This window comes from Anas acuta, chromosome 10 (genome assembly GCF_963932015.1).
Source record: "Anas acuta chromosome 10, bAnaAcu1.1, whole genome shotgun sequence".
NCBI classification, from domain to species: Eukaryota; Metazoa; Chordata; class Aves; order Anseriformes; family Anatidae; genus Anas; species Anas acuta.
Window position 1 is genome coordinate 5521939 of NC_088988.1, and position 18847 is coordinate 5540785.

An 18847-nucleotide genomic window follows, 5' to 3' on the forward strand; every position below is an offset into this window, starting at 1 on the left:
CTCTTTTTTTACTAGCTGCTGTCGCTATCTTTTTGGACCTACTAACACTCAGGTCAATATCTGAAAGGCTGTGTGGATAGAGAGACTTGGTTTGCTCCCCGAGTTGGTAGCAGAGGTTATATATTATAAATCATATGCCATTACTTGATGAATCTGGATCATAATCTAAGGGAGACATACAGCTGGCGTGCTTTTCTCAGCTGCCCTACCAGGATTAATTACAACATATTTCTAATCAGTGCTCTTTTTCAAAAATAAAAGCCGTGAAATAATAATTCTTGGGAAAATGTTTGACCCTTAGCCTTTGGTTGTCTTACTACAGGCAAATGTAAATCAGGTGGCATGGCTGATGTACAGCGAAAGCCTCAGGTTGGCCAAGGCTGCGCAGTCCTTTTCTGATTCTTCTGAAGTATTCAGGATTGGGGAGTTGGGTAGGCTAACCCTAAGTACATTTAGTCTGGGTCAGGAGTGGGAGCTTTCTTAAAATTAGGGAATGGCTGTGCACACACACACCACCCCACATGCATGAGCCCCCGACAGCAAGCTGCTTGTGCAGGGCTGTGGACAAAGCTGCTGGGATTAAACCGGAGTCCTCCTGTGCTGTCTGCTACCAGCAGTTAATGAGCTGTTGCCTGCAATGTTTAATGCTGTGTGTAATCAGTCACTAATTGTAGAAACAACTGATTTCGGGGAGTTCATGGCAATTATGACATGTTTGTAATAGCAGGAGTGTGCTAGAACAGACTAAAAAAGGCATGCCTTTGTCTCGAGTAAAGCCCAGCCACGTGGCTTGGGAATAGGAGAGCCTCTTCTCGGACCGTCAGTGGAACCAGAAGGTGGGTATTAAATATCTGTCTCTAAAAACAGTCAGTAATTGTTCCTGTTGCAAGTAACATTAATCTAAGAAGTTCGGAGGCAATATTGCTTGTTTTCAGCTTTGAAGGAATTTATGCTTTCGGCTCACCTGATGACATGTCAAAGTATTAACCTGGCACAGGGCACGGGTGTGGGGGGAAGCGATGTGTTAATTTCCGTTCCCTTATGAATCAATCGATAAACAAACTGTAATGTCACTATAAATCTTAGAAAAATTGCCTGCTAGGAAAATGTGAACATTTTTATGCAGTTCCTGCTTTCAGAAGCTTGAATAAAGGATAGCCCTGAAATATGCTAAGTCTGAATGCTAAGGTTAAATCAGCAACGCAATCAGTCAGCGCGGCTTTGCCTTCAACGTGCAAAATTAATATCACCGTAGGATCTCTCCATCTTAGTCCTGTTCCACCCTGGTGGCGTGTCAGGAAAGGTGGCGAGGCAGCATCCTACCTGAGCTCTGCCGGTACCCTCTCTGCTTCTGTTTGATGCAGATTTATCACACTTACAGGCTAAATCTTGCTAAGCTACAGAGAGCTTTTAAGACAATTATACTGCAGTGTCCTCTTTCTGCAAGAGTCACAGCCATAATCTCGCTAAGCAGCAGTGCAAGAGCAAGTTGGATAATTAATCTGCAGTCTTTGCCTTTCATTCGTAATGACTTACTCACTTGCTTTAAAAAATGTAATGCGTCTCCTAGGTGGCTTGCCTTCTTAGTGTAAATCCTTGAGGTATATTTTTGATCTCTGTGCTTTTTCTTATGGCCTTATCTACCTACACCTGTGCTTGTAGGCCTGGTGGGAGGTGAACGCGTGATACCGTGTGCTTGGGATCTCCAGAACTGGGCCCGAGCTCGATTTTTGTGATCGTGGGTGAGGTGCTCAGCAGCCCCAGCCTGAAGAGAAGGGATGGATGGGAACTGTGGCTCAACAGGAGGAGCTTGGGCAAAAATGTTCTCTCCACTTCGCTGCTCCTCACCAACTCCAGCAAATTACGTGCTCACACCAGCCTGGAGGAGATGTTGTCACTGGCAGTTACAAACACAGCTTTCCATCAGTGTAAAGGTGGGGAAAGATATATTGTGATGTTAGATTCTCGTGGTTAACCCAGTGCTGCACCTTCTGTGGGCTAACACATTGCAAAGCTTGGTTCTTCCCAACTGCCCCAGCCATAAAATTGTGTGCAGCATCCTGCCACTTAGCAGGGCTTCATCTTCTGGTGAGTGCTCGCCGAGAGAGGAAATGCTGTCTGAAATTAAAAGGTATGGAGATCCCCATACCAGGCAGCATGCTTTTGTTTCAATCAAATATATCACAGGAATTAATTTGTAAATTAATTCTTACGGAGTTAACAAGAGATAACAAGCTAAAAACAGTTATCTGGTGGTGGATCTCAGTCCACCCACAGAGACAGAGACTTGTATTCCGTCTGTTGTTATAACAATCAGCAAGAAAAAGGAAAGAGCTTAAGAACTGAGAATTATTGTGCCTATTGTGCTATTTGTATAGGCAAGTTCTCCAAGCAGCTCCCGACCTTCTGCTGGCAGGTCAGGTTTGGTTGTATTTTCCAGATGTTTTGGGGGAGAGCTCAGCTGCAGTGAGTGTTAGTGGAACTAGGGCAGGTTCTAGTAGCTGCAGATCTGAGCTACCTGGTTTTAGAGAAGAGTAGCTCATACTCATACCAATCGACTGTATGGAGGAGCTTTTCCTCCAGTAATGCTCACAGATAGGAAGTGGAAAAGGGAGAGAAGTATTTATATTCTTCACTTAAGTTTGTTTGGCATCCTCATAGGCAGCTTCAGAAGATAAAGCTGGCACAAGAAATTTGTCAGGTGTATACTAATGTGATCTTTAAAGAAAAAAAAGAGCACTTATTGCAAACCCCAGTGCTATAACTTTTTCATGTAATTATGGCAGGTCCTGATCATTTGCAATGTTAGCAGCTCCAAGCTTCAGTTAATGTTTTCAGCGCTGCATTTATCCAATCCACTGCTAATAATTTTTAGTAGACTTCCTGTGAAAATGTAATCACTAAAGAAATGTAAAAAAAAAAAAAAAGTCAGGCCTCCTTGGATCTATCATATTAAACAGAGTATTTTTAGCACACTAAACCTGTCGGGTTAATTTATGGCTGCTGCAACCCAGTCAGGGCAGGTACAGCACCCAGCACCGTGTGGTGTTGAGGGGGGCACCCTGTGTACCCCCACTGGGGTGTAGGGCACGCAGCTTTTAGGACAGGACAGCCTTACCTGATGCCTCTTCCCCTTCCTTGGGCTCGCTGGTGCCTGACCTGTGGAGCTGGGTTTGCGGGGCGAGGGGACTGGAGCCCTGCCTTTGGCGTGTGCACGCACTTGCAGCGAGGCTGAGGTCAGGGCAGAAGAATGCTGCTGTAATTCTGGCTCCAGGCAAGGGAGCACAATGGGACTCCGGGTCTGGCTCAGCCAAAGATTTTCTGTATGATCCTGGTCAAGTCACTTAATTACTTTTGCCTCATTTCTCAGTTGTACAGTGTATATCCTAAGGCTTCAGTTACCTGCCTTGTCTATTTAAATCAAACTCCCTTTGAAGCAAGGCCTGTACAATGAGACTGTAGTGTTAATTGGAGTCTCTGGGTGATAGTGTAATTGCGTGTAGTGTAATAACAACATTTCCCTGCAATTTGCATCAGCTTTGCCACTGAATCAGGCCCCTGCAATGATTACGTTTCCATCCAGCTCCTGTTGCATATCGGAGCACAGAACTTAGGCTGGCCCATTACCCGTGGGCTAAGCACACCCAGGGGATTTATCCACGAGGCCACTGAAGTCAAAGGCAGATCTCTCCATTAATTTCTCCGGGGCTGGGATCTCGCCCCAAATCACTGCTGCTGGTGGAGCACCGTGGGAGGCCTGCTACCAAGTCCTCCCATGCTGCTGGCGCTGCGTGTGCGGCCACCGTGGGAGCGATTTCTCCAGCTAATTCAGCTCAGGTGGCCGGGACCTGGGGCTGGATCCTCTGCTCACACCGCGGGGGCCGGTGCCGCTGCGTACAGCCCGGGGGAAAGAGGTTCAGGGCAAGTGGAACCAAGCAGCGTTCATCCCCTTAAGACTCAGGGCTGTATTCAAAGCCTTCATGGAAAATAAATAAACAAACAAAGTTTCACTTGATTTTAAAAGAAACAAGCGGAACATAGAATTAGCAAACTAACCTTTGCCATACATTTACAGTGACATTTTGAACGGCATTGCACGATCTGGAATGAACCGTCCCGACAGCAATTGCTGTTTTGTAACTGTAAATAAAATCCTGCTGAAACCTAAGCTTATGTAAATATTTTTAAATGGGAAGAACCCAGACAAGCTGTAATGTGAAGTTGGGGCTGATTCTGATTTAGATCGGATCTGCCAGTGTAAGTCAGCTGCCTGCGATGGAGCCTATGGTAATTGGGTCTGAAGCGAGTGGTTACGAGCGGATTGTTCTCATGGTTTTGTGCAGCAGTGCGCAGGAAGGGAGAAACCCAAGCCCATTTACAGGGCCTGCACAAGTGCCGGGAATCTCATGTGTTCCACTTAAACTCCTCGGAATGGGGCTTAAATAGGAAATTAATCAAAGAAATCAGTACAAGGTCAAACGGTGTTTGTTTACCCTAGCAGTAGACAGGAGTGAAAAACGCATTTGCAGTGGAAGTCTGTGAAGTTGAGAGGGTTTCGCTGACTTTCAGGATGAATTTGGCTGGGAACCCAAGTGAATAATAAGTAGTCACTGATGAGGAAAACTTCCAATTTTGTATGGTGTGTGAGCAAGAGCTTCCATTTTTCCCAACTTTAGAAGTGCCTAGGAGGAGCATTCAGGTTCAAATTTCCTTTTTATTATTCAAAATGGGAATATTTAATCCACAGAATTAGTCATGTTTAAGTAAATTTAAAGTGTGTGTGTGTGTTTTTGCCAATCCAAAGGCAAGAGGTGGAGCATCTTGTTACAGAGGAGGACCTGGAGCATACGGCAAGCTTTTGCCTGCTGTGAAATGCTCTGTCGCAGTCTGGATACACACCGAGCAGATTTTAGCTGTTGCCCAACATCTTGTTTCTGCACCCATTAAAATCAGCAGAGAAGATTCACAATCTTTGCGGGTGGGTGAGCAGTTTAACTCTGAAAGTAGTAAACTACAATTTCCTATGGAAAAGGTGGGATCTAACGCTGCAGATAATCTGCAGTTGCCATTAATTTATGGATTAGTCTACACACACCCTTACCACCTCAAAGAATGTTTATAGTAGAGGCTCTTCCATCTCTGTGTGTTGCATGTGTGTGTGCATGCATAAAATCTATGAGTAGAAGCAGCGAAGAATTTACCAGGTGCACCTTCTATTAATAGCAGGAGGGAATATTCTCCTCCGGCACAGCCCCTGCTCGCTGTAGATAGAGCTGTCAGATACTCCCTGTATAATGGGCTAAATCATACCCAGCGTATTCATTAATAAAGTAAAAATTCAAGTGAATATGAACTGAAGTGAATACATAACTCAGTGAAAGAGCTGTGTAGCTCTGTCTCACGCTGATGTGTGTGTATGGCTGGACACGTGTCTAGACAATATCAAGGATTCAGTTGCAGTGGTGACTTCCCAAGATGAGGCCATGTGCAGAGGGACAGGAGCTGGTATTTGTTGTTAACTCTGAACTTTGGGTCCTGAGGTTCCTGTTACAGTCAATGGGGCGAGGTCAGGGCCACCAGAGGATAAAGCAAAGTGCCTGGGCAAGTCAGGCTCTTACCTCTTTTTCTAGCAGCTATATTAGGTGGTGAACATATTCTCTGAATTTCAGACGTGCTAAAGTTGCTCTATTTATATCCGCATCGTCTGAAAAGGTAGGGTCTGTCTGCTGTAGGATGAGATAGACACATGGCAGTACTTTCATCCACTAAGTTCAGTAAAACCCTGACTCGACTGAGCAAAGTGCTTTAATAAGTGCAGTGGGGTTTGGAGTCTGTGCCTTGGAATTATTCCTTCTTTTCAGTTACACTAATGCATCTAATAAATTAACAAGTAAAGGGATATCTTAATGCCAAACAAACCTTTAATTTTGAACTTAAATTCTTTTGTACATTTAGCTTGCCGCCTACCAGGCTAGCTGTGGTCAAGAAGTTCTTCAGTTCTGTACCACAGGATGTTTCTCCCCGTGATACTTGAAGTTCTTTTGATTATTTTCAAATCTGCTGTAAGGAGATATACTGAATGTGTGCAGTGTTCAGTCATGGGGTAGGACTGAAGGCGAGGGTGACATAATAGCCCGTCTCCAGGTCCTTGGGGATTTGTTGGTGTGGCTTGTGGGTTGCCTGGCTTAGAATCTGCCTGAGGATGGCACAACAAACACATCTTTCTGTGGGAGTTCATTCTGACTCTGGATTTGAGCTAGCTGGACCCTTTTAGGAAGGCAGGACACATGCAAATGACACCAGGTCAGCAGACATACATTATCAAAAGCTTTGGAATTTATTAGCTTCAAACAATTTCTGCCTGCATTTCTCACAACAATGAGATGGCCAAATACCTTGATTCTGCTTCTGGTTCTTACTGCTTTGCAATTTAACACTTGCAAAAAAAAAAAAAAAACAACAACAAAAAAAAAAAACATTTGCAAAGCAGCTAGACACTGGTAACATTCTTTTTTGTTGCTTGCAAATGAATAAGCAGTGGCCAAAATGATAAAAAAAAAATAAAAAAATCAAGCCTGCCTGTGTGCCCCAAGTTTGAGGTGTAGATGCTGCAGACCCCACGCTGATGGAAGGAGCCATGGCTTCACGCCACCCATTGACATCTGTAGGTGCTTTTGAAGTCGGTGGGAGTTTTGCTGTTGACTTGAGCAGGGCCAAGATTTTTCCTGAGCAGAGTGTTCCCACAAAGGCAACTTGCATGAGTAAGAGCATCTGGATTGATTTGTGTGTGTCTTCAGGTTTCCTCTCAGCGCTATTTGAATGTCCCAAGAAGTAAAATAAACGCCACTGATGCATTCATGTAATTTTCAATTATTTGTGTAACACAAAAACAATAGTTTCCGCGTCTGTTGTATGATTTATGTTTCCATAATGCACAACTGGTGCTTTGACATGCTGCAGAAGAGAATTTGTTGGACACGGTAATACTGATAGAAAAATGTTCTCTCTATTTAGATGTCATGACTATTTTCTTTTTCAAGTGAAAATTCTAGTGTCACATACAAATGTTACCTTTTCCCCTGATTATCTTGTACAAAGCTAATAGTTTTGGAATAGATACAGATTTTTAATGCAATGCTATGGTTCTGGTTTATAGAAAAATGGATCAATTACCAAGGCAGGCTTCAAAGAGGGAGACTGCCCTAAGTTATAAATGGCTCAGTCCTTTAATTCTGTCATAATCCTATTTGATATATAGTTCTCAGTGCTGCTGAATCCTTTTAGGGCTCTTTGATCAAGTGAGTACTTTCAAATGTGATGCCTCCTGTCATCTAACCCACTAAAAATAACACAACTTGCCATTTAATTTCTGGAAACATTCGTTTTCCTTACTTTTTTTTTTTTTTCAGTAGAGTTAAAAAAAAAAAAAAAAGGAAAAAAAAAAAGAAAAGCCTGACTTTCATAGTAGCTTATTTAAGGAGAGAAAGAAGGACTACTGGAAACAACCTTTTTTTTTTTTTTTTTTTTAGTTAGAGGCTGCCTCCAATATTTCTGCTTTGGTTGATGGCCTGAGCTCGAACAGGGACAGGCTGCTGCATCGAGTGCATCATCAGCCAGTAGATGCTGATTTTCCAGGCTTCACTGAGGATTTAAATAATTGAGAATATTAGATGTGTGAGAGGTGCCAGGACATCGCAGAAAGCTTCTCTTTCCAGAAGCAGCAAATGATGTAGCATGTATTTGGTGGATACCAAATACCGAATGTCTTGAAACTCAACTCTGAGGAGCAGATCTGTGTAAAGTGCCTCAGATACAGCTTTTTCCAGCGTCTTCTGAGTCTTTTCCAGATCAGGTCATGGGACTCATTAAATGTGCATGTATGATATGGATACTTTTTTTTTTACTCCCCATTTTTAAAAGAGCACCAGGAAATTGTAGAGTTACTAGTCCCAAGTTAATATTTTTTACATTATGATGATGTGGTGCCAGAACTCCTGCTTTTCTGTTGGGCACTATAACTGATGTAACTGCTGGTCAAAATTCATTTCAGTAAAGAAGAAAAGTAGTCATGGCAGTGGGAGTTTTGAAATTTGGCACAGAGAAGCTCTTTGTTTTCCTTCTCCTTTGCAAATGCTGCACTGTTAAACTCGGGATTGCTGTTCCTTGTTCCTGCAACTGACATGCACCTACGTTAGCAGGTCCACCAACTTCATAAAGAGTGTGAGAGAGGGACTGTAGGGTCAGATTGTCCAGCCTCGTGCAAGGTGTCAGCTTTTCCAGCTGGAAACTGGCAGCTCCTGCTGCTGCACTTGGTAGCTTCCTGCAGGAGAGCCCTGGTCTGGGGCCCCAGAATCCCAGGAGGAAACCCTGGCTCCCGCAGGAATGGCCGTCTCTGTGCCTTCTTTTCACCCAGCCAGCCACAGCTTCCAGGGGCTTGTTATGTCCTGGGAAGAGAAAGCACTGGAGGAGTGTGCCTGAGGTGAATCTTGCAGACCTCTCTCATCAATGTGAAATGCATTTGAACGTTGTACTCGTGGAACCCAAGGAACTGCAGCTCTGTGGGGAGCTGTGGTGCAGACATCCTGCGACGGCAGCTTGCAGAATTTGGCTTCTTTTCTACCTCTGCACCTCAATGCAAAAGCCAGTCAGCTCCTGGCTCTCTCACACATGGCTGTGCCTTGTCTTCCCACAGAACTCTCCCATAGAAAGGGGAGGAGGATAGGTTAAAGCTTCAGTTTCAGTGTAAATTCTCTAAAAAGGTAGATTAAATGTCAGTGTCTGTCACTCAGAGCAATTAGGCTCCATACAGCCTTCCAAATGAAGTGACGGGGGCACAATAGCCAACTGCTGGCTTGTAAAAAGGCAGTGCAATGATGCAGTGGCCTGCGGCTGCAGAGCACTGGATGCCTTCTCCCATAGAAATAGATCATCCCAACCAAAGTGTGTCCCTGTTTCAGACCAGCTCTTCATCAGCATTAAAGCAGTAGAAGAGACCATCCCGTAGTTCCAACCTGTTCAGATGTTATTTTGCTCCTGCTTCCAGGTTACTGTATGTTCGGCTGGAAACCTGAGCATTTTGAACTCCTGAACCACCATCTGCTCAATCTATACAGTCTGTTTATCACAGGGTTTAAGTGCACTGGAAGGTTCAAACCGTTTTATGGAGTCCTGCCAGCTGAAATGAAATATTAGTTGCTGTATATTTTGAAAAACTGTCGCTTTGTAGGCCAAAAGAGCTTGGAGATCCCCGGCGGTAATCAAAGAGCAGCGTCACATTTTTCATGGTTAGGGGCTCCGCTGGTCTCCAGGTTCTTCAGAAACCCAGCTGATGAATGAACCAATCAAACTTAGATCTGAATTAAATCCCAGACTCCACCGCTGGAGACCTGCATCACCAAAAATAACAACCATTGCGAGAAGCCAAGCCTTGTGAAAACAAACACGCAAAGCACCCATGTGGGGTGTTGAGCTTCATGTAAAATGAATTCCTCCTTGGAAAAGAGAAGGTAAACACCTGGTGCTGCAAGCTCCTCTGCCTTGGTAAAGGGGTTGTGATCTGTCACCTCTAGGGTTGTGGGCTAAGTGCTGGGGCTCCTCTCGGTTCCCCTGTCCTCAGAACAGATCACTGCGGACAAGAGAGAAGGCAGCTTCGGCCCTTGGCCCTGTAATGCAATTAGTGCCAATTAGGTCTGATTCGGCACCTTACTCAGCACTCTGGCTAATCCTGTTAAGGCTACACTCAGATGTCTGTTAGCAGCGGGGATTGCTGAGCCTTTTAACCTGACCTAGCGCCGAGTGAATCCCTCCTGCAGACCTCCTCTGCTCTGGATCTTGTCCCTGCAGTGTGGCCGCAGTGCCCTTCACCAGCCCAGGACTTGCGGTAGCCACGTCCTGCTCCGCTGAGGCCAGGCCTGTGGGGCTGGAGAGAGACAGCCAGGCTGAGGTGAAAGCCGGGTGGCTGAGGAGATGTCTTTGGAAGGCATTTCCACCAGCATCCTCCTGGTTTCACAGGCTGCGTGTCCTGAGGTAGATGTCTCATGGTGGGTCCTGTGAGGCGAGGAGTAGCACAGTGAGGGAAATGGTGGATCGATCCCTTCCCTTTCCCACATGCTGCTTCTCACCGTGGACTTCAGAGCTGGCCTGAGGCCTGAGCACGGCTCCTGGCCCTGGGTAGGACCCTCGGCAAGGGCAGGCCTGGTGTTGGGAAAGGGGAACGGGGAAGCAGGATTAGTCCTGGGATGAGCTCGGAGCATGCAGCTGTCCCAGCTGAGACACTTGCCAGCCTGCTAAATAAACCCAGCCGAGCCACTCTTTCTCTTTTCTGATCAAAGAATGAAGTGGCTTAAGCTGGATAAAGCCTGCGTTGGTGACAGACTTTGCTGCTAGGGCCAGCTCGTGCATTTCCTTCATTTAGCAATGGCTTTTAAGGGTTTTGATCTAATTTTTTGGGTCTTAGAGATAGGCAGAAAATTCTTACACTTAATCATACATTTTTCTTTTAATTATGGAGTTTGGCAGCTTTAAAATGTAATACCACCTCTGCAGTGTTTCCTGTAGGATGTGCTATTAAAAGGTATTGTTTTATATTGCATTCCCATTTCCTTGCAGCTGATTTTAACACAGAGCAGCTTAAGAGGCCACAACAGAGAGCAGTTTGCTCGTTACTTTTCAAGGAGAAATTGTTTTGAGTGAATGTATAACCTCCAGAGCCCCAGAACACATCTGATTTCCCCTCACCTCTGCTGTGACTCGTTCCGTGACATGGGACTATTGATAATAATGTATCTTCTTACTGTACTGCTCAGTACATTCTCCTGTAGGTAGATCTGGTTAGAAAGCACTTGAAGTTTCCTTACACATCTCCACTTCCCCAAGGGATCAATGTCTTGATGGATCACATTCAAATGCATTCAACATCTCACGGAGGGTGTGCGAAAGGACAACAGAATCGCTTTCACTCTATCCATATCCATTTCCTCCTGCACTCCCTGTTTTACAACTATTGGCATGCTGGGAGGGAACAGCGCTTCTCAAGGTCATGGGAGGTGGAAAATAGCCTCAGTCAGGGTACAGAAACTTTGAATTGGTACAGCGAAGGCATGACCTTTCTCCAGCTCTGAGGAGAAGGTGGTGGGATTTGCTGGTGGTGGCAGTACGCGTGTGTGTGCAGTGGGGTTGTGGTGGTCTGGAGATTTTTTAGCCTTTGCAAATAAGGTTGAGCACTTAGCTTTAAAAAGGTTACAGTAATCTTTGTGTTTTCAAGGTAAGAATAGCTCCCTAAGTTTCCCGACTTTGCATTGCAGGAGTAAAGGAGAAGATGATGCCGGGATTAGAGCATTCCTCCCGCACTTTACAGTGGGATCTCTACATGTACCTTACAAAAACACAACAGTTTTATGCATTGCACTCTTGCTGTTTCAACTAAGTAGAGCTGTTTCGTCAGTATTAAAAAGCAGATTCTAACAGACCCTAGCCCGGGAGTGTCCAGTAGCCAGCAGTCACTTTAAGACGGTTTTGCTGTGCCTCTTGCAGAGGTGGGAATTAAACTTGAATCTTTCACATCTCAGATGAGCCCATGCCATTTGGTTTCAGAGAAAGCAAGGAAGAAGTACACCACTTTGTTGCAGCCTGAAGGTGGAATGTAAATTCCTCATGACCCTATCCTAGCAGAATCTCTCCCGAACTGAAATGATGTATTTTGGAGCTGCCAAAAGGAACGCTTGTCAGGGTTTGTGCAACTCACTTCAGCGATATGCTTTTGAGAGTGAATACAGAATAGACAAGTGCATGCAGCATCCCACGAGGCATCCAATTACTGCTGGAACTTTCTGCCATGGATCTCTAATTTTTTTTCAATCAAAACCATGATTTATGGAATTTTCTGGGAGGAAATTTCATTATTGTCAGAATACATTCATCCTCCGCTGGGGAAAAGCAAATGGAGTATTTTGTTTCCACTTGGACTTGTGGAGGCTGTGGCTTGTAGAACCAAATTACACGCTGGATCCCACAGACATGCAGTTGGTCTCTACCTGAACTGCCAGGGCATTTTACGGGAGTTGTAGTCTCCTGGTGCTACATGTACCAGAGCGCCAAGCTTCAGCATCCCTAAGGCAACCCTAATCTTGCACGATCTGCAGCTGAGCTAGTGCTCGTGCCACAGGAACCTGACGGCTGCCAGCTGAGGAAGGGGGACCTGGTGACTCAGACCTAGTGTCCATCTGCAATAAAAGCCGTATTAAACAGGGAACAGCTGATTTTGCTCTGCAAAGACCCGCAGATTTCATAGCCTTGTAAAAGCAGGAACCAGATGTATATTTTAATGAAATGTAATGAATTCAGGATTGGCCTGCCAGCAAGGGAGGGATGCAGAGATGATAGGAACTGAAGTGAGGTATTTATTCATTTCTCTGCAGAATTTATTGGGTCAAAACCAAGAAATATTTAAGCTGAGTTTCTCAAAGGGGGGTAGGTTCCCAGCTCGCCCTGACAGGAGCTGCGGGGCATACTCTCTCTTGGGTTTCTGGAAAATCTAAGTGGCCTCCATGGAGGTTTTTTCCTACTCTTTTTCCTATGTCCTTGAAGTGCTGTGAAATGTGTGGTGCTCATACGTGATGGGTAAATCTTTCTTTCTTGAGAAAGGTGGCTTAGATAACGTATCACATCATGCATAACACCCTTACAGTGCCAATCACGGAGCATCTCAAGTGATTCCTTAGCTCAGAAACATGTCAGATAGGGATGTTTATTGCCTTCACTTTACAAACTGAGAGACAGAACGAGCTACATGTAATCACACGACTGGATCAGAAAGATACTCTGGATTTTGCAGTAGATTTATTTTTCATGTGTTCTGTTAGCATTGGCTCAGATTTATTTCCTAGCACTGATCACATCCCTATTAGCACATGGCCGCACAGTGTTAGTTTCCATCCAGCCTAATTTATTAGCAGTGTTTCTGTGAAGGCTTCGTAGTCGGAAAAGATCCCCACATACCGTATGTGAGGAGAGCTGCTTAAAATCAGCCTGCCTCTTCTTGTCTGGAAGGTGACATTTCAGCACATACAGCTTTCCACAACTTACACTTTTTTTCTTTTTTCCTTTTTTTTTTTTTCTTTTTTCACTTTGCAAAGGATATTTTGTAAATATTTGTCAGTTTGCCAATGTTTGTGCTCCTTGCAGCCCTGAACAAAGCTTGTTACTGTTAGTGAACATATCTGCCTTTCTTGGTGCCTTTCCATGTCATTCTTAGGATTCCACGTGTTTTTAACATACTGCAAATAAATTTTATTGCCATTAGTTCTGCTGACCCTTACATCCTTTTACCTCTCATATCAGTTTTCTGCAACTCTTAGTTTCCCATTTTATCCATAGTTTTCAGTTCCCTTCCTCTTTCCTCCCCCAGTTGTTATCTGTTCCTTTTATATACCCTTGGTATTTATAAGTAGCTGCTTTCCCTTCTCTCTGCATTTTGCCTACTGGATCCTTCTTTCCTACTTGTGTATTTCGGAGCTAATTAATAATGTTCTCAGTTATCCATCCCCACTTTCTGTTTGCATTCTATGTACTAGTGCAGGTGACAAGATTGGTTTTGCCCATAACCATGCCGAACCATCCAGATTTAGGTCCAGGACAGAAAGAAACCTAAAGATCTCTTTTACATTTGACTCTGCTCTTACTTTTTCCGAATGCCGCAGGATGGTGGCTGACAAATTTCCACTTGTCCCTAGGATGACTGAGGTAGATATAAATAAACCACATGTGACCCTGCAAGGAGTGTGAGGGGTTGAAATCCCATCCCAAATAATCAATCCCACTGCAATTTCCTAAGTAAGGCTGGAGAAGGGATAAGAGTCAGCTGTACCGAGCGGCAGCGATTAGCCTGGGTTAGCCCGGATTGCCTAGGAATGGCGAGGTTGTTTGAGTGACCAGCTGAACACAGACCTTCAGGGAGGGGATGGACGGAGGGTCTGGGCTTGCTTCTAGGTGGCAGGGAGCAGTTGGCAATCAGCTGTACAACTGCAGAGGTTCTGGGCAAAACATTATCGGTTTATCACGTTGTCTGTATGGACATTTTTGTGAATGGAGGGGCAGATCCTTGCTCAGGAGTTTGTTGTCCTTTTGTTTTTTCCCTGCTCTGTTCTTGGAATAGGCCATTGCTTTCATGTTTCTGAAGTGGCGGCTTGCAAGTTTTTATGTCAGGTTCTTGCAAACAGAGAAAAAAACAACCTTAGGTTCAACCATGGCTAAGAGAAGCAAGGTAACCCCAACCTGATCTGTGGGCTCACCTGTTGGAAAAGTAACGTATGCTTTGGCCTGAGAAACAAGCTCATGGTAGTGGACCTGGCAGCAGGTTAGCAGGTGTGTTGCTCACTGCAAATGAGTTCCCTGGTAGCAGGACGTGGGGATGAGTGCCTACTGCTGATCAGAGCTGTGCCGGGCTCTAGCTCCTTCTAGAAAGCCTTTGCTTTTTCTGCAAATCAATATAAATTAATAAACAAACAACAGCCCATAAAGAAGAGTGGCTATGGAGCTGTTAAAATGCAAGCAATCAAACTATACTTAACCCACTTTCTCACAGTAATGCTATGTGAGGGGGCATATTTAAAACGCTGCTATTAGACTCAAAGGGAATAAGAATTGGCTCTTCCTGAAAGTTATTTTGGAAGAGACTTCTATGGGGCCATCTGAAGAAGTCATCTGGGCTTGAGCACCATATGTGCACACCCACAGGTCTGTGTAGGGTGTCTGGGAGCTGTGTGCACGCTGTGGCTGGACTCCTGCAGGTCGGTGAGACACCACTGGACCAGCTGCCAGGAGCAGGGTGGCTGCACGATGCAGGCGCCCAGGCTGTAAGTGCCACCGTTAAGATGTCAAAACATGGACTGGGTTTCATTATTGCTCTGAGATCTGTTTGGTCCCAACTCAACCACCGTCTGGCTTCAGGATAGCATCTTTGTAGTTCTCTGAAGCTCACCTGAGATGTCCATGCTTGCGTTACAAAATCAGCAGTTAATACTAAATGATATATCCATGTCCTTTGGGATGTACGTCCTCTTGTAGGCTTCATTTCAGTACGGTCTCTGCTTCCAGTGTTAAACCTTCCTCCTTGCTTTGTGTTTCAGGCTCGCCTCATCTGACATAGTTGTCCAGTTTTAATTATTTTATGGTTTCTATCATAATCTAGTACCCTGCTGAGGTATCTCTGATCCATTTTATTCCAGTGCAGACATGGAGCAATCCCATCTCCAGCAGTAATGCTCTGTGCAGCTGCCCGGTCAATCAAATCCAGGGCAGCTTCTGCAAGCACAAGTCGCTGTATGTCTCCATTACAGTGTGCACCAAATGCATAAAAACATGGGATCCTTCTGCAACACACAAAAATGCTACTTTTTTGTACAAGCACAGAGCAGAGCATCTCTCCTGCAGCACCTGTGCCACATGGATAGCAATGGTAAGGGGGATGGGGAGGAAGGATGTGGCCATACTTCATACATCTCTCTGGAGAGCCTCCATCAGCACTAAACTTGGATGCAGGATGCTCACAACCTCAGTGTCCTGACTGGTTAGGGCCTCCTTGCACAGAAGAGATGTCTAGAGAACATGGAGCGGCTGAGAACCCCTATTAGGACAGCGGGTTTGGAGCTTTCTTTGTGCTCAAGCTGAGACCAGAACGTCTTCTCCACAGCCTATATGTCAAGAAAACTTCCTTCCTTTGCCTCACGTACATACACACATGCATATTCCAACCTTTCTCCTTTCTCTAATCTATATGTGTGCAAGGGTTATATACGTAAATGCACCTATACACCACATCCACCCTCCCCTCTACCTATTGTAATGTTTTTTAAACATTTGTGATTATACAGCATCTTGTAAAGAATTATGAAGTTCATAATTATTTATAAAGTTAATACTTATAATGAAATGGTTGCCCTTTGATGTCTGTATATGTTTTCTAAGCTGGGATGACCTATATTGTAGAGGTATTATGTATACTAGGTGATGCAGGGATTGGCTTGGGAATTACCCATGTTTAATGAACACTAAAATTAGAATTTGACTGAAATCCACATAAATGGCTCGACAGCAAGTTTGACTGCCCCTGGGGAGCTGTGGGCAGCTCAAATTTACCCACAGGCATTTTTGGAAATGTTTTTTTTGAATCAGCATAGTGTGCTTTTTGGAGCAGAGAGTGCAGCTTGCACTTTAAACTCCCCTCTCTTCACCTTGTCCCCCATTTTGGTATTGAAAAGCTCTCCATGGAGAATCAAGCGTGAAGTGTGTTGCAGGTATAACATATGCTACCCTCTATCGCGTTTTTGCAGTATGTGCCATAGGAAGTCATCTGCTTTCCCTACTTGGTGGCCGTGTTGCTTGGACTCTTACAATTTGGAATTTCCAAATATTTAGTTTCTTCCGTAGCTCTGTGTACTTTGGATGGTGTGAGACGTGGTCTAGCTGTTTCATACCTTGTTCTCCACCATTGCAACATTAAAAGCATGCATCCAGAGTTAATACCAGCTTTTGGAGATGAGGGTTTTGGGTTTTCTTGTTAGAGGCTTGTTCCCTAACTCTGGGGCAGGGTGAATCTGCCCACTGTGCCTTTCTCTTACCCTAGGAAAAGGCTTTAATTATCCTGCAGGAGGCCTGTTTATACCATGACTATTAGATACTAGTCACTGAGGGGAAAAAGATTCCTCCAAGATAACACGCAGCACTTCCCATTTTGCACACCCAAAAAGGTGAGTCTCATTTGCCTTGCATTAGCCCCACGCTGGAGGCAGGAGATGCCTCATTTCTGTGGGGGCAGGAGGAGCAGAAGCAGGCAGCCCCCTGCACCTCTCGCAGCCGTGTCCCAGCAGTCAGTGTGTGACACCGAGCCGTGCCACATCCCGTGTGTCACAGCAGAGAAGGCTCCTGGCTTCTGCTGCAGGGCCACGCAGGAGTCATTGGAGCTTGTGGCCTCTTTAATTCACAGTCCATGCGAGATCCCATGTGGAAAAATATCACAATTAGAATCGTTGCTCATGGTCAGTGTGAGAGTTCTTCTTGTGGCTCAAGGAGAAAATTGGCAATTTAAGAAGCCAGAGTTCTGCAGGAGAAAACCTCCAGGAAAATTAATATCCTGGATCGTAAGGGGAACACATCATGTTATGGGTGGGCTCATCGTTGGGACTTTGGCTTCTCTCAAGAGGCATAGATCTCCTCTTAGGATGTACCTTTGAGGAAGCTCTAGGTAAAATGGAAAATGTTCACACTGTTTTTGAACTGTTTTATTGGGGTTTTTGACATGACACGGCTGTAAGGAATTCAGTCCACCATCACCTGGTTAATTGGTGTGGTCTGAATTCGTTCTTTACAGCTTTATGCTCCAAAGCCTGAACTGTAGCCCAGACTTTTAAAATTGAAGTCTACATTGTGCCTCTCCTCTCCTCTCCTCTCCTCTCCTCTCCTCTCCTCTCCTCTCCTCTCCTCTCCTCTCCTCTCCTCTCCTCTCCTCTCCTCTCCTCTCCTCTCCTCTCCTCTCCTCTCCTCTCCTCTCCTCTCCTCTCCTCTCCTCTCCTCTCCTCTCCTCTCCTCTCCTCTCCTCTCCTCTCCTCTCCTCTCCTCTCCTCTCCTCTCCTCTCCTCTCCTCTCCTCTCCTCTCCTCTCCTCTCCTCTCCTCTCCTCTCCTCTCCTCTCCTCTCCTCTCCTCTCCTCTCCTCTCCTCTCCTCTCCTCTCCTCTCCTCTCCTCTCCTCTCCTCTCCTCTCCTCTCCTCTCCTCTCCTCTCCTCTCCTCTCCTCTCCTTTTTTCTTTCTCTTTCTTTTCAATTTTGTCTTGCCTCATAGCTGCGGGATGTTGACTTAGCTGCCAACAGACAAGCCTTTTTATTTCTTCTGACTGCTTCTGCAAAGCTTGATGGGGAATTTGCATAATCAATGAGGTAACCCTGTCACCCCAAACATGGAGTCTTTAAAGAGAATAGTTTTATGCAAATTAGATATTGATGGTGTAATGATTAATTGGCCCCAAGCCTTTGTTAATATGCAATTGTTGTAGTGCAACATGCATTTGTAATTATTTCAGTTTGGTTGTTCAAACAAGTGGTGGGCATTTAATTGCTTGCAGCACTTGAAGAGGCAGGATATCAGAGAGAAAAACAAAGGGCTGGTTAACCAGTTATCTGATGTAATGTTAGATTTCCTTTGTGTATATTGTGTTACAATGGTCAGATTCGTAGGTGATAAAAACCAGTGCAACTCTCCTGATAGATATAGAGCTATTCTGACTTACAGCAGCTGAGGATGTGATTTGAAATGTTCCTGAAGTCAGATTTCATGGTCGTATTTGGTGTTGGTCATCTGGGAGTTAGGATCGTGAGAAGTGTTGTTTATTGCTCTTGGTTATTACTATTAAAAAGAAACCGCTTTGGCTCCAAGGGTTGCAAGTTAGAAGTCTGCATTTGAGCGAAGCTGCTTGGAAGGCTGGTTCAAGCAAGCAAATCAGTATCGGAGCCGTTTTACATTCTCCAAGGTGCTCATCTGCTCTGCGCGGCTTCCCTGCTAGTTTGATATCTGTTCTCCTTTCCTTTGCCTCTACATCTGTGCTTACCGGACAGGAAAAAGCTGATATTTGTGGAGGAGAAGAATTCTACTTCTCCATGACTGCCCTTAATCTACCGTCTGTGTCAGCTTTCCGTAGCATGTGAGTTTGTGACGCTTCCACTTAGAGAGTACATCTAAAGTTACGAAGTTCCTCTCTTAGGACAAAGCTAATTTGGAGGGGATAGCAGAGGGATCCACCTAGGAACAGTGAACAGAAAGGAAGCAGCTGAGTTTTATTATGAACTTCTAAAAATGAAC